A 27,014-nucleotide genomic window follows, 5' to 3' on the forward strand; every position below is an offset into this window, starting at 1 on the left:
GCAATAGTCGGCAGGTGTTGGTGCAATTTCACGGTCCCAACTGCAGGTGGCTATGAAGACCTGTTGTAGCCGTCGTATCAACAGAAACATCACGTCCCCTTCTCCCCCCATTCGCACACAAAACCTGTGTGCGTGTGTGCATAATACATGACCCAGTGGTAAGCCACGGCTGCCATTGGTACATATAGTAATTAACAAGTGTGTCGGAAAAAAAGTATTCAATATCAGCTTCACAAGGCAGCCTTGAAGGCTGAAACATGAGATGCTACCGGGAGCAGTCGTGCGGCGAAAACATGGTGGCAGTGACAGCATTTCATGCAGGCAGTGAGACTGGGCCCGCACCTGTCCTCCACTATCACCCTGAGCACCGGCACACCACAGGGCTGTGTACTGAGCCCCATGCTCTACTCCCTCTTCACTCACGACTGTGTTCCTGCATTCGACACCAACATCATCGCAAAGTTTGCAGACGACACAACAGTGGTTGGGCTGATCACCGACGGTGATGAAACAAAATACAGAGCGGAGGTGCAGAACCTGGCGGACTGGTGCGCACGTAACAACTTATCACTAAACACCTCCAAGACCAAGGAGCTGATTATTGACTTCAGGAGGTCCCATAATGGAGAATACGCCTCAATCTCCATCTACGGGGAAAGTGTGGAGAGAGTGTCCAGCTTTAAGTTTCTGGGCACTCACATTTCAGAGGACCTCACATGGTCCACCAACACCGCTGCGCTGGTCAAGAAGGCACAGCAACGACTGTTCTTCCTGAGGACATTAAAAAAGACTGGTCTGCCCCAACAGCTGCTGACAACCTTCTACCGCTGCACCACAGAGAGCATATTAACGTATGGCATCTCTGTGTGGTATCTCAGCTGCACGGAGGCAGAGAGGAGAGCTCTTCAGTGCGTCGTCCACAGAGCGCAGAGGATTATTGGGACACAGCTACCAGCCTTGGAGGGCATCTACAACACACAGTGCCTCAGGAAGGCTGTCAGCACGTTACAAGGCCTTCTACGCCCGAACCTCCAGACTCAGGAACAGCTTCATTCCCAGAGCTATCGCAGCTCTGAACCAGCCCTGCTGAGTGCCCCCCCCATCCCCCCTGGCCTGTCTCCCTCAGATGGTCACGTCGCACAGTTTATTTAATTTTTTTTTTTTTACATCGGTTGGAAGCTGCATACCAAATCCTATTGCACTGTTGTGCAATGACAATAAAAGATATTATTATTATTATTATTATTATTATTATTATTATTATTATTATTATTATTATTATTATTATTATTATTATTATTATTCCTGTTTCTGTGGGATTTTTTAGTTTACAGAGCTGTAAATTAAAACCATCTTGAACTCTAAAGCACAAAAATAAACCATTCAATTAGTGGTTCTTTTCCTGGGATTATGCTCTTCATAAGCATCTTCCCACCCTTTTAATCTTACCTAACAAAGCCCTCCATTATTTTTACCTTTAGATAATAATTTATATCTTTAAATGCTTCCATGGTGTCTGCATTTAGTAGTGCAAAGATAGCAAGTTCTGCATTCTCTTGCAATAAATAATAGTAAAAATCAGTTTCCTGGATTCATCACTGAATTTATTAGTGCCTATCTTATATTCTGGTTCTTGCATGGTGTGATATGTATTTGTGGAGCAAATTGCTGATGGTGTCCACTAGATAAGCAAGTGTATTGATAAACCACCTCATTTGCAGCAAATCAATTTTTTTGTCTCACGTAGTGTAAAATCCTCATTTACTCAAATTTAATCAAATATTGTATCTTTAACAATGCCCTTTGCTGCCGTTCATTCTATATTTATTTGAGAAAAGAGCTCCAGGCAGTATCCTCTTTCCTGATAATTTTACCCTCTTAGTTCTGGTAATAATCATATATACCTGTAGAGTTGGAATATGGAGATAAGAATAATGTTAATCAAGGTTCATCAAATTTCAGTATGATTCACATAATTGCATTATTTATGGATTCTACAATTATTTCAAAAGATTTGAGAATTCCTTTGGATTTGGGAGGCAATAATCACTCCATTATCAAACGACCACAATGTTATTTATACATGTCATCAGTCATGAACATAATAACTATCATTTTTGTGAAGAAAAAAACAATGTATTTTTTTGTTGCTTATCCAATAAGAATGGGTAAAGGTAAAACTTTTCACAGGATACACTGAATGAAATTTTCTACTAATTCTGTTCCCCTGGTTGTGATTTTGAATTCATACATTTTTATAGGTAGTGGATTTCTAAGTTCCAGGTCTTAAGGGATGTTCATTATATTTTCAAGATATCAGATTGGTTGATCCATGAAGCATGAATATTCCAGAGCCATAGGTAGACACAAAATGCTGAAGTAACTCAGCGGGACGGGCAGCATCTCTGGAGCGAAGGAATGGGTGGTGTTTCGGGCTAAGATCCTTCTTCCTGTTGGCTGATTTTAGAGATGGGGGATTATGTAAAGTAGTATCTCCTAGAATATTAACGGGTTGGAGTAGGAGAAGATATGTTTTAGAAGATATATTTAAGAAAATGTTTTAGAAGATTGAGAAGATATATTCTCATCAGAGCATACCTTTGGCTAATTATAGGATTCCTGTATTTGTATCAGAGGGTACAACAGAATGCTTTGTAAAATGAACAGTGGCTCCAAGTTCTGGATAATTCTGATGGACACAGAAGCACTTACCAAGTGGTTGTTAAAGCTCACACAAATCTTCCTGCCCTATAGGCTGGTATAAAGACAATTATCACCATGGAAAAAAAATACACAAGAAACTTCTGAGCTGTATGAATCTTCCCACCATTACATTGAGGATCCAGCAAACACGTTTGAGTGTTTGGTGTTGCACTAGACACGCCAGCTAAAGCTAGCTATCTTACATTTGAGGGTAAGATACCTTTCCAGGGGATATGTTTGGAAATCCTCAGCTGAAGCAACTTATAGAATGAGGAAGTGGAGCGTAGGTTCATCAGGTTAATTCGGGGGATGGCGAATGGCATATGATGAAAGATTGGGTCAAGGTTAATTCGGGGGATGAGAGGGTATCTTATAGAAACATATACAATTCTGAGAGGATTGGACAGGGTAGAATGCAGGAAAAATGTTCCCGATGTTGGGGGAGTCCAGAACCAAGGGTCACAGTTTAAGAATAAGGGGAAGGCCATTAAGGACTGAAATGAGGAAAAACTTTTTAACCCAGAGAGTTGTGAATCTGTGGAATTCTCTGCCACAGAAGGCAGTGGAGGCCAATTCACTTGATCTATTCAAGAAAGAGTTGGATATAGCTCTTAGGACTAACAGAATTATGGGTTATGGGGAAAAAGCAGGAACAGGTTACTGTTTCTGGATGATCAGCCATGATCACATATAATGGCCAACTCCTGCACATACTTTCTATTTTTCTTTTTCTAACTTACAGGATGTGACCGTATTTAGTGGGGGGCATGAGGACAAGGTGGGAGCTCCAATATGTTCCTGACCTGAGGAAGTCCAAAACGTATTGTACATAATTCTCTGTACCAGTAACACTACATGTTGCATGGTTTGATTGTCATCACAAATGATCATTTACTTGGAGAGCACACAAAACAAAGTTTCTCACTGTATCTTGGTATACGTGGCAATAACAAACCAATACTAATACCAAAATTTGTGCACTGCAGATATTAGTGTTCAGAATCAATGCTAACCTTTAGTGTTCTATCATTTTTTAACATGGATAATAGTTTTTAATAGCAATGTAGCATATTAACAGCACATATCCCCATGCACCTCAACTGTAGTTGCCTCAGACTTGAATATGTGTGTTTGCATTTCTGCAAACGCATTCTCAAAATTATGAAAATATTCTAAAGCTTCTTAAAATAACAGAAAATTATTGAACAAATATTTTCTGAACAATAAACGTTTCAATTATTTTGATAACTATCTCTCGCAGCATTTTCGGAAGGGATACACATAAAGAATACTGTGGATTTATTTTGTAAATTACGTAGGTCCTTGTGAGATTGGTAGGAACTTTGTCCCATGGAATGCTGCCAATGTGTGCCGTTATCCTTAAAGACGTCCACACAAAATGCTGGAATTTAGTTAATTCAAACCATTGAATTGTAAAAGGTTATTAGCTCACACAAATTTTCAGAGATGATCACATCATAAACCTTCTAAGTTAATTACTTTTCTTGGCTTTAATCAATCATTATTATTGAAGGCTATTATGACTGGATTCAAATAATTTACAATAACCTGTGGTAATAAAGAAGTCACATGCCCCCATTTGCTTACAAAAAAACCTTGAGGAATGCAAGATGGTTAAGGAGATGTTATAGACCACAGACTCAAAATGTCAATCACACGCAATTAATGTCACGCTTCACTGGTGCAGCAACATTGCCGGAACATCACATCACATCACAGCGATCTTACAACCTTTCTATTGCATCCATTTATTTTTTAAGCAGAAGTTGAGAAATGAGACCCATCAGAGGTTGGCCTTATCTTTGTGCTAGTTATTATTTTTTATTTTTTAAAGGCCTTTTCTGCCATGAAAGTAGACTGCTCAGACCAATCAGATATTTGACTCCGCATTGAAGTTTGACAAGCAAGTCAACTCAAGCAAGCAAGTCAAGTGGAATCAAGGGACATGGGGAGAAGGCAGGCACGGGTTATTGATTGAGAACGATCAGCCATGATCACAATGAATGGCGGTGCTGGCTCAAAGGACCGAATGGCCTCCTCCTGCACCTATTTTCTAACACTGTGGTAAAAGCTGGTTTCTTCCAGCTTCGTACCATAGCTAAAATCAAATCATCCCTCAAATTCGACGAACTTGAAAAAAATCATCCACACATTCATCTTCTCCCGCCTTGACGAATGCAACTTCCTATACACTGGCATCAGCCAATCATCCCTGCCCCGTCTGCAATTGGTCCAAAACGCTGCTGCAAGACTTCTGACGGGTATCCGTAAATGCGTGAGTAGAATGCAGAGTGAGCAGAATGAGGCCGACAGCTGAAGGAGCAGAGTGCGGAGTGCAGAAGTGCGGAGTGAGCGAGTGCGGGCTGCTTCTGCAGCGACCACCACAACGAGCCGGGAGCCGCTGAGTGAGACCGAAAGCTGAAGGTGCGGAGTGAGACGAGTGCGGAGTGAGCAGTGTGTGGTCTGTGTCTGTGGTGACCACAGCCCCCCTCGCCACCGCAACCCTGCCCACAAACCCCCCCCGCCCACAATCGCTCCCTGCCCACAACCCCCCCCTGCCCCACAACCCCCCTGACCACATCCTTCCGCCCACAACATACCCCCCTCCCCGCACACACCCCACACAAACCTCTCCCTCCCCCGCATGCTCCCCTCCCCCACACCTCCCCACCCCTAGCACACATCCCTCACCCACATATCCCCTCACCCTCACACACACTCCCCTCCCCCACTCCCGTCCACCCCACCTCCCCCCTCCCCTACACCACACCCCGTCCCCATACCCCCCTCCTCCACACACACACACCCATCCCCCAAACACCCCCTCCCACACTCACCTCACCTCCGCCTCTCCACAACCGTCCCCCCACACCCCCCCCACAAACCCCCACACTCCCACACATCCCCCTCCTCCCCCACAATCCCCTACCCCACACACACACTCTTATATGTTTTGCCTCTCATCCTTCAAAACTCTAGAGTGTACAAGCCCAGCTGCTCCATTCTCTCAGCATATGACAGTCCCGCCATCCTGAGAATTAAATGTCCTGGTTGAGTTGCTCCTGGGCCTGGCCAAGCTGGCCATCCACGAGTCAAGGCACCAGACGGTGGAGGGCTCTACCCGAGCCGGCTGCCTGCCCCTTTTCCGGGGATACGTCCGTGCCCGGGAACGGTTAGAATGGGAATATGCCCTGAAAGAGTTCCGTGACCGCTGGGCTGACAGGATGTAGAATGTATCCTCAATAAGGATTGTATCATGATTGTATAATAGTTTACTATGGATATATGTTTGTATTGTATTATGGCGGTGGGCTCTGGCTTGTTTTATTGTAGTGTGAATAATAATTTTTAATAATTGAATATATTTTTTGATTTTAAAAAAGCAAAAAAAAATCCTGGGAATTAACCTTGTAAACCTACACTGCACTCCCTCAATAGGAAGAATGTCCTTCCTCAAATTAGGGGACCAAAATTGCACACAATACTCCAGGTGTGGCCTCTCTAGGGCTCTGCAAAGGGCCTCTTTGCTCCTATATTTGATTCCTCTTGTTATAAAGGCCAACATGCCATTCGCTTTCTTCACTGCCTGCTGTACCCGCATGCTTACTTTCATAGACTGATGTCCAAGGACCCCCAGAACCTCACATTTATCCGCATTAAACTTCATCTGCCATACATCTGTCCACTCCCCCAACCTGGTCAAGTCACCCTGCATTCTCATAGCATCTTCCTCACAGTTCACAGTGCCACCCAGCTTTGTGTCATCTGCAAATTTGCTAATGTTACTTTGAATCCCTTCATCCAAATCATTGATGTATATTGTAAATAGCTGTGGTTCCAGCACCGAGCCTTGCGGTACCCCACTAGTTACTGCCTTTGGATTAGATACCTTACCTGCTGACACGGCAATGAGATTTACAGGAATAAAACTTCCTCTTTTTCTCTGTATTTTTCCTAAGTAATTATACAATTTAAGTGGTTTAGTTAGACAATTGAATGTTTGTTTTCACCACAATCTCACCTCCAGGCAGTCTCAATTTACTCACCTAGACATCCAACTAAACAAAAATCTGCAAACTCTCATCTTTAATCAGATTTGCAGATTTTAAGCAAATTTAATATCTTCAAAGAGCTAAATTAACATTGAAATTTGAACCTTCTAGCTGAATTTATTGCTTCTTTTTCGCTCCTGTGCATGACTATCAACAACGTATCTATAAAATGTAAATAATCATTCACTGGAATTTCAGTTCATGCCATGAGACAAGAAATTGCTGATGTGGAAAAGAAAACAAATTGGTCCATCAGCTGCCAGCAAAAGCAGTCAAGGAAGAATCACGTTCAAATGACAATGATAAATAAGTAAACACATTTTCAGTTTGAAATCTAAAAAATGGAATTGAACACTTCTCTGTGCATAATGCTCTTTATGAAGCACAGGCCCTGAAACACATTGTAGCTCTTAGGGCTAAAGGAATCAGGGATAAGGGGATAAAGCAGAAACGGGATACTGATTGTGGATGATCAGCAAAGATCATATTGAATGGTGGTGCTGGCTCAAAGGGCCGAATGGCATACTCCTCCACCTATTTTTCTATATTTCTATCCCTACCAGTGAATATTTTGCAGACTGGATAACGGCAGTTGTCTGCCTTCCCAATTTGTAAACAAGTGACCCAGTCAGCATTTCTGGGTGTGAGCAATTTGTTTAAGTTAGACTCCATTTCGTGCATTATGCTCGCCTCAGTGCAATGTATATCAGGAAGGAAGTAATGCCTTGATTTGGGTATGGAACAGATTCAGCAAATTTCAAATCTTAAAAGGAAAAATATTACAATCTTGATGCATGGACTAAGGTTTACATGTGCAAGAATAAAGAGTAACCAAATTAACAGTTCACATGATTAAATATTTTGTTTGGGCTCTTTAAGAGAAAGGAAACTTCTCTTAAACATTTCCAGCCTATGTGAACAATCTAAACTTTAAAGTTAATGCTAAGAATTTTAATTATTATGTTGGCAATACTTCAAACAAAGGGTGGTAGAAATTTAAATTTGTCTTCATCAAGGACAACTGATGCAAATTCAGCTGTATGTTTGCAAACCCACACTCTTAGATTTTTGTTGAACATGAATCATTAAATGTGGCGCAGTCTTTTTGGCAAGATGTTGAATGGCCAGATGTAAATTTAATAAAATTGTTATGCTTCGAAAACAGAAAATATCCCTTCTGAAACAATGAGAAACTTTTGTTGAGGAACCACAATCTCATCGTCTACGTCAGGGGAGGAGCAGATATCGTCATGGACCTCAGAGATGTGACCATCGTGACCATGATAATCGTGACCATTTACTGGAAATGGGCCAAATCCAACCATGGCAACCAGGGATGGGTTTTTCTTGACCTGTGTTCAAGAGAGAGTTAGATATACCTCTTGGGGCTAACGGAATCAAGCGATATGGGGAGAAAGTGGGAATGGGGTACCGATTCTGGATGATCAGCCATGATCATATTGAATGGCGGTGCTAGCTTGAAGCGCTGAATGGTCTACTCCTGCACCTATTTTCTATGGTTCACTGCTACCAGCTACAATGAAATTCATTACTATGGCCCCCCTCTACCACCTCCTCCCAGTGGTTGAAGGCCTGCATCATGAACTCATCCAACCTCAAACAATTATGATTTGTATGGTGTGACAGCTGCAAAGGAAATGCTAGGAACAACATCATGATATGGCTTTTCCAAACTCATGAAAGCGTTTGTCTCTGTGAACCAAGTGATAGTGTAAAGCATCTTCCCCAAATGTATCTGGCCATAAATAGTTTGTTTTTATCTTTAATTTAATTCATGTGGGGATGTAAGACCAAATTCTAAATGATAGGTTCACAACAGAACCAATCTCAAAAAAGCTATATCATTGCCCCATCATCTTCTTTCAACCTCTCACTGCAATGTTAAGCATCATGTTCAACAGGTTTCCTGTTGGAGAAGAGCCATTCTTCAGAACTAATGGGAAAATGATCAATCTGTGGTGCCTATATTTCCAAATTAAGGTTTCTCATCCTCATATTTGGCATTTTCGGACAACATGCTCCCAGTATACATCGACGGGTGCACCAAAGTAAATTAGAAGATAGGCCTTGCAATTAACATCCACAAGGCAAATATTTTTTACCAACTTTTCTCTGCTGCAAAACACTGCCCTCTAACAAGAAAAGCTCATGGTAAGATTGTGGAAACTGTACACTATTTCCTATATCCTCAAGGTTCAAGGTTCAAATTTATTTGTAACATGCACCGTAAGGTGCAGTGAAATGAATTTACCATGCACCGTTTCAATTAAAAAAGGACATAATACAACGCAGACATCCACCACAGCATTTTTCATGTGGTGGAAAGAAATACAGTTCAGAGAGTCCTCCTCCTCCTCCTCCTCCTCTTGTTCACCCGTGGTCGGGGCCCTGACCCTCCGTAGTCGCCGCTTTGGATGACCCGATGTTCAAGCACTCTGGTCGGGATGGTCAAAATGCTGACGTAGGGACAGGTCAAGCACACCCGTGGCCCGGAGCTCCCAAATCGGCCACCTCCTTATCGGAGACCACGGCTTCAAGATGTTGTAGGCAGCAGGCCGGTAGTCGGAGATCTTCTCCGGCGACCCAGGCTTGGGATCGCCCGCTCCATGATGAAAGGTCCACTCCATGCCTGCCGCCAGAAGCTCCACAGACTGAGGCTCCAAGATATTGTAGGCCGCAGGCCAGCGTTCAGAGCACTGCTCTGGCGACAGCCAGCAAGGGGTCGACCCGCTCCGTGATGTTAAAGTCCCCGCTGCACTGCCACTGAAGCTCTGGGCCTGACTCTGGGAAAGGCCACACCAAACCAGCTGAAAGGCTGCGAGGAGGGGGACGAAGAAATGACAAGAAAGAAAGTCGCATCTCCGCCGAGGTAGGTGCCTGAAAAATGGTTTCCCCCTATTCCCCCCCCACCCCCCCCCCCCCCCCCCCCCCCCCCCCCCCACCCCCCCCACAAAGACAAACAGAGAAACACTAAAACATATTTTTGGACATGCTAAAAAAAACTCCAAAAAAGTCAAAACAACAAACCCGCTGCAGGCGAGGCAGCCCACGCAGCGCAGATCCAAGGGGAATGGAGGCTATTTCTCAGCAAAGGCAGAGATTAATGATGAAATTCACCATTGCTTTGAGTTTAGTTTAGTTTAGTTTAGAGATACAAGGTGAAAACAGGCCCCTCGATGCACCGAGTCTGCACCGACCAACCGTACACTAATTCCACCCTTCACACTAGTGACAGTTTACAGAAGCCAATTAACCTACAAACCTGCATGCCTTTGGAATGTGGGAGAAACCGGAGCATCCAGTGAAAACCCACATGGTCACAGGGAGAACGTACAAACTCCATACAGACATCACCCGGAGTCAGGATGGGACCCAGGTCTCTGGCGCTGTAAGGCAGCAACTCTATCACCGTGCCACTGTGCACCAGCACGGCCTTGGGCTGACTAATGAACTGATTGTTTGAAGGTCAAGTTTTCAAACTCGGCAATGCATTCATAGCCTCCTGGGCAGCAGTGACCACACCCCTTGGATCTGCTTCTGAAGACATGGACTACCCACAACAGGTGCCTCTAGATGCTGAGAATCCCACTGAGTTACATCAGCTTTTTGTGTTATGTTATTCATACACCTGACACCTACTCCCAACCCCCAAAAAGACAATCTGTTCCAAATTCTATCACAAGACGGGATTATCTGTGTTCCCAAACTGCCCTAATCAATCAATTCAGAACCCACAAAACTGGAGTTAAAGCAAGTACACAAACCTGAGAGATTACAGGGGAAGAGAAAGATCAATGTGACTTAATGGAGTTGAGATGTAAATTACAATGATCCAATTGAATTGTATACAAGGGTTGAGGGGCTGAATTGTATGTTGCTGGTAATTCATAATGTCTGAGGAAGGATGTGGTGGCTCTGGAGAGTGTTCAGAGGAGGTTGACAAGGATGATCCCAGGAATGAGTGGGTTAACATGTGATGATCGTTTGATGGCACTGGGCCTGTACACGCTGGAGTTTAGAAAATGAGCGGAGACCTCATTGAAACTTAATGAATATTGAAAGGCTTGGATAGAGAGGATTTTTCCACTAGTGGGAGAGTCTCGGACTAGAGGTCATACTCAGATTTAAAAGACGTTCCATTAAGAAGGAGATGAGGAGGAAGTTCTTTAATCAGAGGGCGGTGAATCTGTGGAATTCTTTGCCACAGAAGGCTGTAGATGGATATTTTAAAGGCTGATATAGATAAATTCATGATTAGTACGGGTGTCAAGGGCTATGGGGAGAAGGCAGGAAAATGGGATTAGGAGGGAGAGTTAGATCAGCCATTATTGAATGGTGGACTTGATGGGCTGAATGGCCTAATTCTGCTCCTATTACATAATATTCAAAGGTGAGGTGTAAATGATAACCCAATAGAGGATACATACGTTTCACATTCTGCAAATCCCAGGAACATACAGTGGCATTTCTTATCAGCACAATTGAAGATGGAGGAGCAGGAGAAGGTAGTTGAGGCCAGTTCATTGGCTAGATTTAAGAGGGAGTTAGATGTGGCCCGTGTGCCTAAAGGGATCAGGGGGTATGGCGAGAAGGCAGGTATGGGATATTGATTTGGATGATCAGCCATGATCATATTGAATGGCGGTGCAGGCTCGAAGGGCCGAATGGCCTACTCCTGCACCTATTTTCTATGTTTCTATGTTTCTATGTTTCTATGACTTGTAAATGCAAAAATTTCCAATGCATTGTAATGCATCCACTGCTTTGTTTCTGCTTAATTGGAACAATTATGTGTAATTCTCTGCACGTCTTCAATGAGAACCAAATAAACTGGGAAAACAAATGTTTAAATTACCCATGATAACATTTGAGGACAAATATTAACTTTAGCTTCATAAGTAAATAGCAAATCAATATGTGAGTGGTGTTCAAAATCATTCAAACGTAATGGGAAAGTGTGATAGCCTTATTAGCACAATAAACCATTTAAGGAATAGTGAGTTTTACTGCTTAGTGAAATTTGACTCCATTTGGATAGGTTGAGGTAGAATTCAAGAATTAGGGTATGGGGGTGAGAGATTTGAAAGTGAATTATTTACATGTTTTTCTTTTATTTATTTATTTGTTTGTTTATTTTTTCTTTTATTAGAAGTTAATACAATACAAAACAATACAGTGGTACCTAATTTTAGGTGCCAACTATGTCATAACGTAATACATTCTATGTACAACCTCTAGTTTTATGTTTTTGAAAAGAAAGTAAGAAAGACAAGAAAAAATAGAGAGAAGAAAAAGAGGAAAAATAGATAGCAGAAAGAAAAAGGTGAAGTGTGTATATAAGAAAAGAAAAAGTCGAAAGTAGAAATAGGAGAGAAAGACCCTTAAAAAAGAATTTTTCAAATCTTTATTCGGAGATGTAAATCTATCCACGACCTGACCTGAAATCAGTAATCCTTACGGTGCCGCTGCATCACATGATTCCAAAAAGTCGATGAAAGGGGACCAACTCCTTAGGATTTGGTCATATTTATCTATTAGTCAGAGTCTCATTTCTTCAAGGTGTGCTATGTCCATCATATTCCTAATCCACACTTTAATAGTTGGTATAGCTGTATTTTTCCAAAATTTAAGTATCAATTTCTTTCCAATTATTAACCCATAATTAAAAAAAACCTTTTGGTCTTCATTTAAATTATCTTCTACTATTATTCCAAATATAATCCATTCCGTATTAGGTTCTATTCTTAACTTGAAAAGCTTTGTAAATATATCAAATATATCGCTCCAAAATTTATTCAACTTTGTACATCCTACAAATGAATATATTAGCATTTTGAGACAAACATTTATTGCATCTGGGAGAGGCGTTTGGGTAGAATTTATTCAACCTCGTTTTTGAATAATATAGTCTGTATAATAGTTTAAATTGATTTTTAAATTATGTCTTGCATTAATGGAACAATTATGTGTGTTTATCAAATACTTTTCCCATCTATCTTTCGGGATCTTTATCATTAGTGCATGTTCCCAATCCTTAGTGCCTCTGTTGAGGGTAATTCTCTATTTAAAATATTATTATAAAAGTATGATATTAGTTTTTGTGAATCAGCCTTAATATTCATTGCTTCTTCTAAAGGGTCTAAAAATATAGTTTGAAATCTATGTGTATATTTCTTCATAGTCACATATCTGTATATATTTAAAATATTGATTATCCTTCAGTTTAAATTTTGATTTTAATTGTTGAAATGATAACAATTTGCCCAATTCATACATATCTCCTACTTTCCTAATCCCCAGTCTATCCCATTGTTTATATGTTTTGTCGATAAGAGATGGTTTGAATTCAGGGTTGTTCAATAGTGGGGTTTGTACTGATAGATTATTTAATTTTAAGGATAATTTTATTTGTTTCCAAATTCTTATTGTATTGTGAATAATTGGGTTCTTCTTATATATTATACTATTCAATTTTATCGGTGAGAACAAGATCGTTCCTATATCGTACGGGAAACACTCCTCTTTCTCCATTCTTATCTACTCCGACTGGTGAGTGGAACTACCAAACAGTACATTATGTTCTTTATATGCACTGCCCAGTAGTAATACGTAAAGTTAGGTAATGACGTGAGTTCCGGTGGGCGGCGCGACTCACGTCGCAGCGGCCTCTGCAGTCTGTCTGTCTTTTTGTTATTTTTTGTCCCATTTTAATGTAGTTTTTATTTTGTTTTGATGTGGGTGTGGGGGGGGTGGGTGGGGGGGGGGGGGGCGGGGGGTGGGGGGGAAACTTTTAAAATCTTTCCCCTACATGGAGAACCCAACCTATTCCCTGTCGGGTCTCCGTTGTTGTTGGGGCTGAGCAACGTGGAGCGGCCTCTGGCAGGAACGACCTAGGGCTCCAGTCACGGAGCTGCGGACCTATTCACCATCGTAGAGCTGGCCGAGTTCGGAGCGGGAGGAGCGGTGGTGGGACAATTGCTGCGACCCGACCCCGGGGATTCGGAGGCTTACCGCAGGTCCGGTGGATAGTGACACCAGGAGCCCGTGGGTCCCTGGTGGGAGACCGCATTTCGGGGCTTCCACAACGGCGACTTCACCCGCCCGAGTCACGGGGTCGAGGAGTACCTGGAGCGGGGCCTTACACATCATCAACGGCTTCAACGGCTGCGGGACTTTGCTAGTGTCTGCCGGGGGCTCCAACAACAAGACCCGGAGCAGGGCCTTGCATCACCCGGCACGGCGTTAATGGCCGCGGGACAATTGCCATCGCCCGCCGGGGACTTTGACTCTGACATCGGGAGGGGAATGGGGAGTGCAGGGGAGAACATCCATCACATCGAGGAGGAAATACGCTGTGATGGATGTTTGTGTAAATTGTGTTGTGTCTTGGGTCTTTTTTTCTTGTGTATATGACTGCAGAAACAACATTTCATTTGAGCCTCTATGAGGTTCAAGTGACAAATAAATTGTATTGTGTATTGTGTATTGTGATAAACCCCCAACTTCTTTAGGTTTACACAAATGCTTTTGTTGAGTTCTGTGTTCTCTATAATCCCATATAAAATTAGTGATATTAGAATCTTTTTTTTTTTTAAATATTTTGGAATATATATTGGGATCGCTTGAAACAAACATATTAATTGTGGTAGGAAAGTCATTTTTTATAGCGTTAACTCTATCTATCAATGAGTGCGGGAGCGTTTTCCAAAATTTAATCATATCATTCAGTTTATTTAATAGTGGCATAAAATTGGCGCTAAATAATGATTTGTGTCTTCTCGTAATTTGAATACCCAAATACTTGAATTTTTCTGTTGCAATTTTGAAAGGGAATTTTAATAAGTGTCTCACATCCTGTGGTTTTAAAGACATAATTTTGCTTTTATTCCAATTGATTCTATATCCTGAAAAAGAGCTGAATTCCTCAATTAGTGTTAATAAGGTGGGTATACTCGTTTGTGTATTAGTAATATATAAAAGAATATCATCAGCATATAATGACATTTTATTCTTTGAGTCCTTAGTATTATATCCGTGAATATTTGGATGATTTCTAATCCTTTCAGCCAACGGTTCTATCATAAGAGCAAATAGCAATGGTGATAAGGCACAACCCTGCCTATTACCCCTTGATAAATAAAATTTTTGGAGATAACATATTATTAGTTAATATTCTTGCCGTAGGTTTATCATAAAGTAGTTTAACCCGTCTAATTAAATTCTCTCCCGTGTTAAATTTTTGGTGTACCTTGTATAAATACTGCCATTCTACCTGATCAAATGTCTTCTCTGCATCCAGCGTAACAACTGAAATATCTTCAATGTCCTCTTTGTGAGAGTACATTATATTGAAAAGCCTTTGCAAATTATTAAATGATTGTCTTTTGGGTATAAATCCCATTTGATCCGGGTTTACCAATTTGTTAATATAATTATTCAGTCTTCTAACTAGAATCTTTGCTAAAATTTTCTGATCCGTTTTTAGAAGTGATATAGCTCTGTAAGAACCCGGTTCCTCTAAATATTTATCTTTTTTTGGTATAAACGTTATTGTTGATTCTGCTAAAGTTTCTGGTAGTTTATTTTCGGTATAAACCTGCGTGTGTAAGTTGAGTAATCTTGGTACAATTGACTCCTGAAATCGTTTATAAAATTCATTACTAAAACCTTCAGGTCCTGGGGTCTTCCCATTTTTCAGTAAGTTTATTATTTGTTTTATTTATCCACTAGTAATCCGTGCTCCTAATTTCTCTTGTTCTAAACTATCCAATTTAGGGAGATTGCAATTATCTAAAAAAATTGTAATTTTACTATCATCTGTATTTATTTTAGTTGTGTATAAATTATGATAAAATTGTGCAAACCTTTTATTAATATGCTTTGGTAGTGTTAGAAGCTCATCCTTATCAGATTTAATTTTAATGATAGTATTTTCCTTTTCTTGTTGCTTCAGTTGCCTTGTAGTAATTTATGTGAGTATTCTGTGAGTTTCAGGAAACATAGAAACAGAAAAATAGGTGCAGGCGTAGGCCATTCAGCCCTTCAAGCCAGCACAGCCATTCAATCTGATGATGGTTGATCATCTAAAATCAGCACCCCATACCTGCTTTTTCCCCACGCCCCTTGATTCCATCAGCCCTAAGAGCGAAATCTAATTCTCTCTTGAAAACACCTGTGTATATTTATTTTCCCTGGAATACAGCAAAGCAAAACGATATATTTAACTTTTCTTAAAATATCTGATGCTTTCTGACCAATCAATTTACCATAATTGCTGTTTCTATGTGCTACCTATATCTGACAATGAACATATGATGGAATACCACTTTATTCAACTGCATATTGTAAATATTACAAGCCCCAATGATTCCATTGTCAAAGCAGGGCACCAAACAATCACCACAGTCTTTATACAATTCTTGACCATTAATCGCTATTATTCTCAAGGGCATACATTAGCTCACCACTTCCTGCTTCTCACTTGTATCATCCGTTATATTTAACTTAATTTTATTGGCGGAAAAAAAAATTCCAATATGTATTGCATTATATTTCCCCCCATTTTGTTTTTTATATATAATAACAAAATAACCCTTACCCACCCTCCCTGAACACCCCTTGGCAGCGAATGTTTTCACAATACAAATACATCACAAATACAAATGCACATTTAACAATAATAAAGTAACAAAACAGAATAAAGGCGGCTCCCAACTTACTGTCAAGTGCCCTCAGTCAATAAGTAGTTCCTTTAGACCCTCAAAGTATGATAAAAAGGGTTCCCATTTCAAATAATGGGTTCCCATTTCACAGACCCACACAATGTGAATTTAATCTTTTCTCGCCTTAAAAAAAACACATCACGTCTTCCAGCCAAGCAGCAGCAGATGGAGGAGTGGTAGATTTCCAGACCAGCAAGATTCTCCTACTGGCCAAAAGTGATGTAATTGTAATGTAATGATACCAGACTGGGTTGCATTTAAACCCAAGGTTTTATCTGCTACACCAAATACAGCTACATGCGGGCAAGGTCTTACTGTCATCCCAAGGACTTTACTGATAGTTTTAAAAACCACTGCCCAGTAGTTACCAAGTTTGGGGCAAGACCAGAATGCATGAGCTAGATTGGCTGGAGAGAAGGAGCACCTGTTACAGCCAGCGTCTGTCCCTGGATATATGTCAGCAAGCCTGACTTTGCTTAAATGAACCCTGTGTAAAACTTTAAATTGTATGAGCCCCAATCTAGCACATGATGACGTGGAATGGACTATTTTCAGTGCTGCTGTCTAGCATTCCTCAGACAGATCTATACCAAGGTCGTCCTCCCACCTAGCTTTAACTTTGTACAGGTTTTGATCTCCTAAATACATCAGTTGAGAATATACTACAGAGATCAGTCCTTTATTGGTAGAGCGAGTTTATCCAACACCGTGACAGGAGGGAGATCAGGAAAAGAGGGAAATGTTTTCATGGCAAAGTGACGGACCTGAAGATATTTAAAGAAATGATTGTGGGAGGCCATGTTTTTTGTGTTTGTTATCAAAACTATCAAATATGTTGTTAGTGTATAAATCCTTAATGCACATAAGACCATTCATACCCCACTTTCTAAAGGTTGAGTCAAGTGTGCAAGAGGGGGAATAAATGGTTACTGTGAATGGGACCCAAAACTGAAGCTGATGTAAACTTATAATGGCAACAAAATTGATTAAAAATGTTGATGATGGATAGTATGACAGGGTTGGATGTAAATCAAGAGGGTTTCAATGGCAGGGAGGAATATACTAAAGCTGGGAGAGGCGAGGAATAACAAGACTGTGATTCAAGCAGACACTAGTCTGTATCTGGTCAGTGGAGTCAGAATAATATATTTTGGATATTGGATGCCCAGTAATAATGAATAAAGCTAGAAGGGCCCAGTCCACCTACTTCACGACCTCTTTGGAGAGTGCACTTATTGACCCTTGGAACCTTGTTACCCCATATAAAGGAGGTTATAGTTTGGCTAACTGAATTAAAAAATGACTTGGATAGGAAGACCGGCAAGCACTGGAACAAGTAATGAAATCTGGGAAGTACAGTCATCTTCACCGATTGCACTCTCCCAAACATAGTGAAAGGTAGACTACACCATCTCTCAAAGTCAGCCTTCATTTGGCTAACTTGAGGCGTAGTTAGCTGCAAACAAGGATGTGAAAGAGCAGGTAATGTGTATTCCTAGATATAAGATAAGATAAGATAAGATAAGATAAGATAAGATACATTTATTGTCATTTGGACCCCTTGAGATCCAAACGAAAATGCCGTTTCTGCAGCCATACATTACAAACACATAGACCCAAGACACAACATAATTTACATAAACATCCATCACATCGCTGTGATGGAAGGCCAAATAAACTTATTTCTCCACTGCACTCTCCCCCCCGATGTCAGAGTCAAAGTCAAAGCCCCCCGGCTGGCGATGGCGAGTGCCCCGCGACCATTAAAGCCACGCCGGGTGGTGCGAGGTCGCACACCGGGTCTTGGTGTTGGAGCCCCCGGCGTGCGCTCGCAGAGCCCCGCGGCCATTCCCAGCCGCGCGGGGCGGTGATGTTAGGCCCCGCTCCAGGAGCTCTTCAACCCCGCAACTCGGGCGGGGGAAGTCGCCGTTGCGAGAGCCCTGAAAAGCGGTCTCCCTCCAGGGAGCCGCGGGCTCCCGGTGCTGCCGTCCACAGACCTGTTGTTGGGGCCTCCGACTCTCCGGTCGGGCCGCAGCAGCAGCAGCAGCAGCAGCAGCAGCAGCGCTCCTCCACCGCTCCAAACGTTCCGGACTTGGCCAGCCCCGCGACGGCGACGGTGAGTTGTAGCACCAGAGTCCCCGGCTTCTTCCTGTTGGAGGCCGCTCCTCGTTGTGGCCCCAACGACAACGGAAACCCGACGGAGAAAAGGTCGGGTCTCCAGTGCAGGGAGAGATTTAAAAAGTTTTCCCCCCCCCTCCCCCCCCCGACCCCCCCCCCCCACACACACCCCCCAACAAAAAAATCCTGGAAAAACTACATTAAAACACCAGACAGAAAATAATAAAACGCGGACAGACTGCAGAGGCCGCTTACATAGATATACAAAACCTTCTTGAGATATGGGAAAGGGCAGGGATTCTTGTCGGATCTGTAGGGCTAGGTTGATGGGAAAGCATTCGCTTTTTTGGAGGTTTAGTTTATAGCCAGAAAATGTTGCAAACTGATCAAATAAGGACACAATTGCAGGGCCACTGGCTGTAGGGTAGCTTGCATAAAGAAGGAGGTCGTTGGCGTATAGAGACACACGATGTTCCCTGTTTCCTCTCATAATGCCCTGAAATAATGTAGTTGAGCTAAGTGCAATAGAGAGAGACTCAATTGCAATCGCAAAAAGAAGCAGCGACAAAGGGCAGCCTTGACGAGTGCCGCGTGTTAATGGAAATAATCAGATTGCAAATAATTTGTCTGTATACATGCTAAAGGTGAATGATACAATAGATTAACCCAGGCTACAATTTGTTTGCCGAATCCAAATCTCTCCAAGACTCTGAACAAATATGGCCACTTCACTCGATCGAATGCCTTCTCCGCGTCCAAAGAGATAACAACCTCTGGGCGAATAGACCGCTCTGGCCAGTCGGCGGATAGTAGAAAAGGAATGACGATTTTTAATGAAACCGGTTTGATCTTCTGAGATTATTTTGGGAAGTTGGCATTCTAAACGGCAAGCCAGCACCTTTGCCAACATTTTTACATTTCAAAAGTGAGATGGGGCGGTATGATCCACATTGAGTCGGATCCTTGTCTTTTTTAAGAAGAAGTGAAATAGATGCCTGCGAAAGGTTGGGGGGTTAATGAACCATTTCCCAAAGATTCTTGAAACATTTCTAAAATAACTGGTGTGAGCTTATCCTTAAATTTCTTATAACATTTTAATGGGAAGCCGTCAGGGCCCGGTGTTTTACCACTCTGCATCGCCATAATGGCATTATTAATCTCTTCTTGCCCAAGGGCTTGGTCTAGATCTTCTGCCTCTTCTAATTCCAGAGTGGGTATTTCCAAATCGTCCAAGACATTTTCCATATTCATTGTATCCAAGGGGAATTCTGAGATGTAAAGAGAAGAATAAAAGGCTGTGAAAGTATTGTTTATTTATTTTGGATTGCTTGTTATGTCTTGGTGTATGTCTCTTATTTGAGGAATAAGTTGTGACGCGGATTGACGCTTCAGTTCGTGAGCCATAAGCCGGCTCGCATGATCACCGTATTCAGAATAAAGATCACAAGTCCTGAGAATTAGTTGTTCTGTTTGATTAGTAGATAGAAGATTGAATTTTGTTTGTAAATCAGCAGGGCTTTTATATAATTGTATGGTGGGTACTTCAGAATATTGCCTATCCAGAGCCAAGATGGGTTGTAACAGGGTTTGCATTTCTTTTGCGTTCTTTATTGGCATATGAAGTATAAGATATGATTTGACTTCTTAAGTAGGCTTTTAAAGTTTCCCAAATTAAAGAGTAGGAATACGGACTCAGTTTTATTAATCTTGATGAATGTGGCTATGTCAGCCGATATAAAACTGCAAATTTTTTTTCACAGGTGAGTGATCTGATATTACTGTAGCAGTATATTCAATTTTCTTAACCATAGGAATGAAGGGGCTGTCTATAAAAAAAATAGTCTATTCTGGAAAAAGAACGGTGAACATGAGAAAAAAGAAGAAAATTGTCTAGCCGTTGGGTTCAGGAATCTCCAGGGGTCCACATAACCATTTTGTTGCATAAACAGTGAGAAGGTCTTTGCCAAACCAGAAGGTGTCCCCTTAGAACTAGACCTATCAAGCAGTGGATCAATAGCACAGTTCAGGTCTCCCGAAAAAATTAGCAGGTGCGTGTTCAGATCGGGTATTAATGACAAAACCTTATTTGCAAAGTGAACATCATCCCAATTAGGGGCATAAACATTCACTAAAATGACAGGTTTTTGAAAAAGACACCCGGAAACTATAATAAACTGGCCATTAGGGTCACTGACTACGTCGGACGGTGTAAACTGTATTCTTTTGTTGATTAATATTGCCACACCCCTGGACCTGCTATTAAATCTGGAGTGAAAGATCTGACTAACCCACGTTTTACGCAGTCTATTATGATCTTGCAGTCTTAAGTGAGTTTCTTGTAAAAGTAGTATATCTGTTTTTAGTTGTTTTAGGTGAGAAAAAACTTTTGCTCTTTTAACAGGACCATTAAGCCCCTTTACATTCCAAGATATAAACCTCACAGGATAGCCTCCATTTATATCACCATTAGCCATATTTCAAAATATATGTTTCAAAAATACATACAGGGTCTGCCATCCAAAACCACATGAAGGCTGCATGTGAGAGCCCACAATGGGGGAAAAAAAGAAGGGAAAAAAAGGAAGTTTGTAACAATTTGCATTTGTAACAATCAAAGAATAAGCTGCCATTACCCAAAAACCTTTCCCTCATCCCCTTACAATAACAAAAAAAACATTTCAGATCAGATTCAATTTAATTGTCATTGTCAGTGTACAGTACAGAGACAACGAAATGCATTTAGCATCATCTTCCTTAACAAAAAAAACATTTAACCTAGGGGGTGGTGATTGGCATCTTCTTCCCCGACTGAGGACGATCGCAGGCATTACAAAACAAAAAACTTCCTTCTTCACGTTCCACCTCCGTCCCGTTAATGTGGATGGGGGTATGCGTGCCGCCTCTGGTGCCTTTGGTATCATCTGTACCAGAAACAAGATCTTCTTCCCAACTTCCCTACCCCTAAAATTTTAGATCCAATTGAGGGTGGCTCGCTTCTTTGAAAGTTGTACAGTCGTTTATTCTATTTTTAAGATATATAAGTTAACCCCGGACAAGCAAAGCATTACGAGAAAAAAGAAAGTTAAAAATTGTATCCGAGAGTAATCATAGACATTTACATTTTCGTTGGCTTAAAGTCCTCCACTCACTACTCAAATTCTGTGCATGGCAGTTCAGCTCAGTCGACTTCCACAAATTAAACTGAAGGATGAACAAATCTTACAAAGATTAACAGTTTACCGCCGCAGGAGGCCGTGCCAATGCCTCATGGATATCCTAAAAGGTAATTGTTCTTCACGGCCGTCACCTCCCCAGCGCGAGTAGTGAAACTTTTTTGCAGCCTCTGGTGTATCGAAGTAGTGCTTTTTACCTTCATGAGTGACCTGGAGCCGGGCAGGATACAGGAGGCCAAACGGAACCCCTTTCTCGTAGAGCAGGGATTTTATTTCCCTAAAAGTTGCATGTTTTCTCCACAGCTATGCGCTGAAATCCTCATGAAAAAACACCCGGTGCCCTTGGAAGGACAGCTCCTGCCTCCATTTGGTGATGATACAATGTTTAACCTGGAAGTAATGAAAGAGAACCAGGAACACTCTTGGCTTAGATGGCTTGATATTCGGGACGTTCGTTGGTCTTGGTCCAATTCGGTGGGCACGCGAAAGCATAAGAGGTCTTGGGAAGAAATCCGCCCCCAGGACTTCTTCAAAAAATTCAGTCATAAATTTAACAGGGTCTGAACCTTCTAACTTTTCGGGAATTCCGACCACCCTTAGGTTGGATCTCCGCGACTGGTTCTAGAGGTAATCTAGCTTCACTTTCAGGAGTGCGTTTTCACTCTGTAATGTAGCTATGGCAGTTTTGGCGCTCGCCAGTCTGTCACTGTGGTCATTCAGGCCGTCTTCAACCTCACGAATGCGTTCATCATGCATTTCGTAATAGGATTTAACTTGCTCTAGACTGGTGTTCACCGGCGACAAAGCCTCTTCAAGTTGCTTTTTTAGGACAGAGTTGTGTAAGATCCTCTGGTAGTTCAAGGCCAGCTTCAGGGAGTGGTGCCAAAGCTGCAGCATTCTTGCTTGAGATTTCACTGTCTTTTCCCCCGATTTTGGCTCGACGACTCATTTTACTTACTGTTTCAGATGCTTAATACTGCCTCGAGTCCTTCATCGTGTTTAATAGTGGGTTATCACAAAAATATAGCAAAGATAAACAAGTAGACGAGCAGAAATCGGGAGCTACGCTCACACACAGCTGTTCCATGTTCAACCCGGAAGTCTTGTATCAACCTTAAGACTAGGCTTCAACCATATATTCGATCACGCTGACTGGTTAGCACGCAATACTAGCTTTTCACTGTACCTCATGACACATGACAATAAACTAAGCTCAATCTAAACTCAAGGAATATCAAGACTAGAATGTCATCTGTTGACATTTTTCAATTACTACACCTTTATATAATTGATGTTCAAGGAGAACGATCAGCATAAAAATCAATATCTCGCTTTGCATGTAATCAAGAAAGATAGTAAAGATGTCAGATAATTATAGACCAGTTATTATAATGTTAGGGTTTAAGAATGAACTGCAGATGCTGGAAAATAGAAGGCAGATAGAAGTGCTGGAGAAACTCAGTGGGTTCAGCAGCATCTATGGAGTGAAGGAAATAGGTAACGTTTCCGGCCGAAACCCTTCTTCAGACTGATAGGGGGGGGGGGGGGGGGGGGGGGGGAGGGAAAAAGGAAGAGGAGGAGTAGAGGGGGGGAGTTGGGGGGGGGGGGTAGAAAAGAAAGTTATGCCGCTAAAAAGGAAGAGGAGGAGCTATACATTATACATTAGTCAAATATTTACAAAGCCATACAAAAAAAGAGAGAAAAAAAACAAACAAAAAAACCCTCATATACTATACAGTATCTCTTAGTCATATATACAATCCGTCACCCTATAATCACCCTTCCCAATACAATCAGTACAACAAATATCCCACTCAAAATCACGTATCCTTTTAAAAAAGTGTTTTTGTACATGTTTTTAAACTGTTATGTGTGTGCTAAGTTTTATCTCCTGTTCCAAACCATTCCACAAATTCACCCCACAGATTGCTATGCACATACTTTTAAGAGTTGTTCTGACATTGAGTTTTTTTATATTTAGTTCCCCTCTCAAATTATACCCACCATGTCTTTACATAAACAGTTTTTGTATATTTCTTGGAACTAAATTATTTCTTGCTTTGTACATGATTTGTGCAGTCTTAAATTTAACCAGATCGGTGAACTTCAGTGTATGTGACTTTAAGAATAATAAATTGGTATGTTCAAGATATCCAACATTATTGATAATTCTTATTGCTCTTTTTTGTAATGTGGATAATGGCTGTAGATTGGTTTTATAGGTGTTACCCCATATCTCAACACAGTAACTCAGATATGGCAATATGAGTGTATTATACAGAGAATGGAATGATTTGTGTCCAGAATGTGTCTTGAGTTATTTATGTGGGTGAAAGTTCGGTAATATCCATCAACCACTTGATCGCTTCGAACTATTAATCAGAACGAGGATCCAATCCAAACGCCACATCCATGTGTTTTATTATGCAACTAATTTTATGACAAATCAGTACCGTTATTACAATCTGCAAAAGGGCAGGAAGGTACATATTTTAGTCTTGACCCAGAAACAAATCTATATAATCATTCAAGCTATGGCAGGTTAACTCCGAGTTTCCCAGAAATATATAAATATTATATTTCTATCAATAACGCGTGTATTATTTGGAAAGAGCGTATATCATCGTGAGCGTATAATTATTTTTATCAGGATTGCTACGTCATCTTGGTCATCACTTCAGTCAGAAAGCTAACCGAGTGTGCTGTTAAGGTTCTTCACTTCTGACCAAAGTATCACATATATATATACTAGACTAAGTGGGACCCGTTGGGTCCCAGCTTCACACGAGAGGGCTGGCCCCCCAACGCAATATTCCACCTCTCCACCAATTCCAATATTGCTGGGGGGGGGGGGGGGGGGGGGGGGGGGGCTTTTGGAGAGGGGGGGCTTTCTGGAGAGCTAGCATGGGTTTTGTGGGTCGAAGGGACTGGTTTCCAGAGGGCTAGTATGGAAATTGTGGGCGAGGCTTGATATAGCTTTGTGAATCAATTGTTAAACAAGATCTAGGATATTGTGTGCATCTCTGTCACACTACAGCATTCAGTTATGAAGAGACACTGAATAAACTGGAGCAAGTGGATGAAAGGGGTCTTATAGAAGTATACAAAATTATGAGAAGCTTAAAAAGGGTAGATGGTGAAAACATTAGAGGGCAGGGGTTGCTTCCAAGAAGTGCAGAGGAATCTAAGGAAGCTTTGTTTTCCACCTTGAGGATAATTGCTATCTGGAACACACTGCCTGAGAAGGTAGAGAGGCATAGATTCTCACGACATTTAAGAACTGTCTGATCAAGCACTTGACACGTGAATTGCCAAGGATTATTAGGCTATGAATCAAGTGCTGGCAAATAGGATTAACATAGATAGCTACTTGATGGCCTTAATCATTACAATGAGCTAAAAGGCCTGGTTCTATGCTGCATGATTCAGTGACTGTTTGACTGTGTGCCTAACTCCATCATAATTTCTGCCAAGGAACAGATATTCATATAGTCAAATCCATGGTGCAGGGGGCTTCAGGTTAAACACTGCTTCCTTGACATGTGCATTTAAATAACAATATATAGGAGATTAAAGAAAGTTGCCACTTTAATAAATACATTCACGACTGTACAGCCAAATTTAGCTCTAAATCCATGTATTCCCTGGGAAATGTCTTTTCATTTTGCACTGTACAACTGTTGCTTGCAAAATGACAATAAAGGTTGATTGATTGATGTACAAGTTTGTGGAAGACATCACTGTAATGGGACACAAGGTGCTGGAATAACTCAGCGGGACAGGCAGCATCTCCAGAGAGAATGCTGTACCATGGTACATGTGAAAATTATAAACCTAAACCTAAATCAGTCGCCTCATTAAAAAAATATGTAGCATGGTTTATTCTTCTTTATTATGAGATGCAAGAAAATGAGGAGACTTGTAGATGTAGCTCAGGTCATCCCACAGACCAGAATTGCCACCATTGATTCCATCTACTCTTCGTCATGCATCAGGAAAGCAGCAAACATAATGACTTATCTCATCCTGTCATTCCCTTTATCCCCTGCTCCCATCGCCAGAACAAGTAGCCTTGGCGTGTTTAAATGCTGTCCCTTTAAATATCAGTGGTTGTTCTTACAAGAGCACTGATGATAATACATGATGTTTTCAAAGTCACAACGTTAACAGTTTTGAAAGGACATCCAGTGTGTAGTCACCAAACCTTCATAGAGACAAATTGGGGGATTGCCTTAGACCAGCTTGAACAGTTTATTTTAGAATATAATTGACCATTTTTTAAAAAACCTCCAATGCCTCCTGCATCTTTTCTCAAAAATATAAAAGACGCAATTCTGGTCAAGTTGATCTGCAGTTAAAAAATAACTAGGAAATGGAAAGTTTCCAAGTATTGTTTGCAAACGTCAGGAACGTGATTGTCATGTTCATGCTACATAGAGAAATATTATGGGCCTGAGATTCAGCGATCCCACTGGTATCATTCATATCTTAGGACATTTTAGTTTTATTAGTTTAGTTTAGAGAATTGGTGCAAAAACAGACCCTTTTGGCCCACCAGGTCTGCGTTAACCAGCGATCGTTGTCTCTGTACTGTACACTGACAATGACAATTAAAATTGAATCTGAATCTGAATCTGATCCCCGCACATTAACACTATCCTACACCCACTAGAGACAATGTTTACATTTACCAAACCAATTAATCTACATACCTGTACGTCTTTGGAGTGTGGGAGGAAACAGAAGATCTCAGAGAAAACCCACGCAGAGAAAATCCATGGGGAGAACGTACAAACTCCGTACAGACAGCACCTAAATTCGGGATCGAACCTGGGTCTCTGGCGCTGCATTCGCTGAAAGGCAGCAACTCTACCGCTGCACCACCATGCCACCCTATATTTTCTTACTAAATTATGGCCTTTCCATCTTCCTGCATTATTTGTGTAACTTATATTAACAATATTATATCACTGGCATATGATCCAGTCGTCATGGTCCATGAAGCTAACAATGACAAAGATAAAATAAGGAAGGAAGTTCTGCTGAGGGAATTTGAACAGCTAGCGACTAAATTGAAAAGCAGAAAAAGGTAATAAAAGGATTGCTACTTGAGCCATGAGCAACTTAGCATATGTTTGAGAAGATTAAAGAGTTGAACGCATGTCACAATGATTGGTGTGGGAGAAGTGGATTTGACTTTGTGG

Source organism: Leucoraja erinacea, chromosome 3 (genome assembly GCF_028641065.1).
Source record: "Leucoraja erinacea ecotype New England chromosome 3, Leri_hhj_1, whole genome shotgun sequence".
In the NCBI taxonomy this organism is placed as follows: Eukaryota; Metazoa; Chordata; class Chondrichthyes; order Rajiformes; family Rajidae; genus Leucoraja; species Leucoraja erinaceus.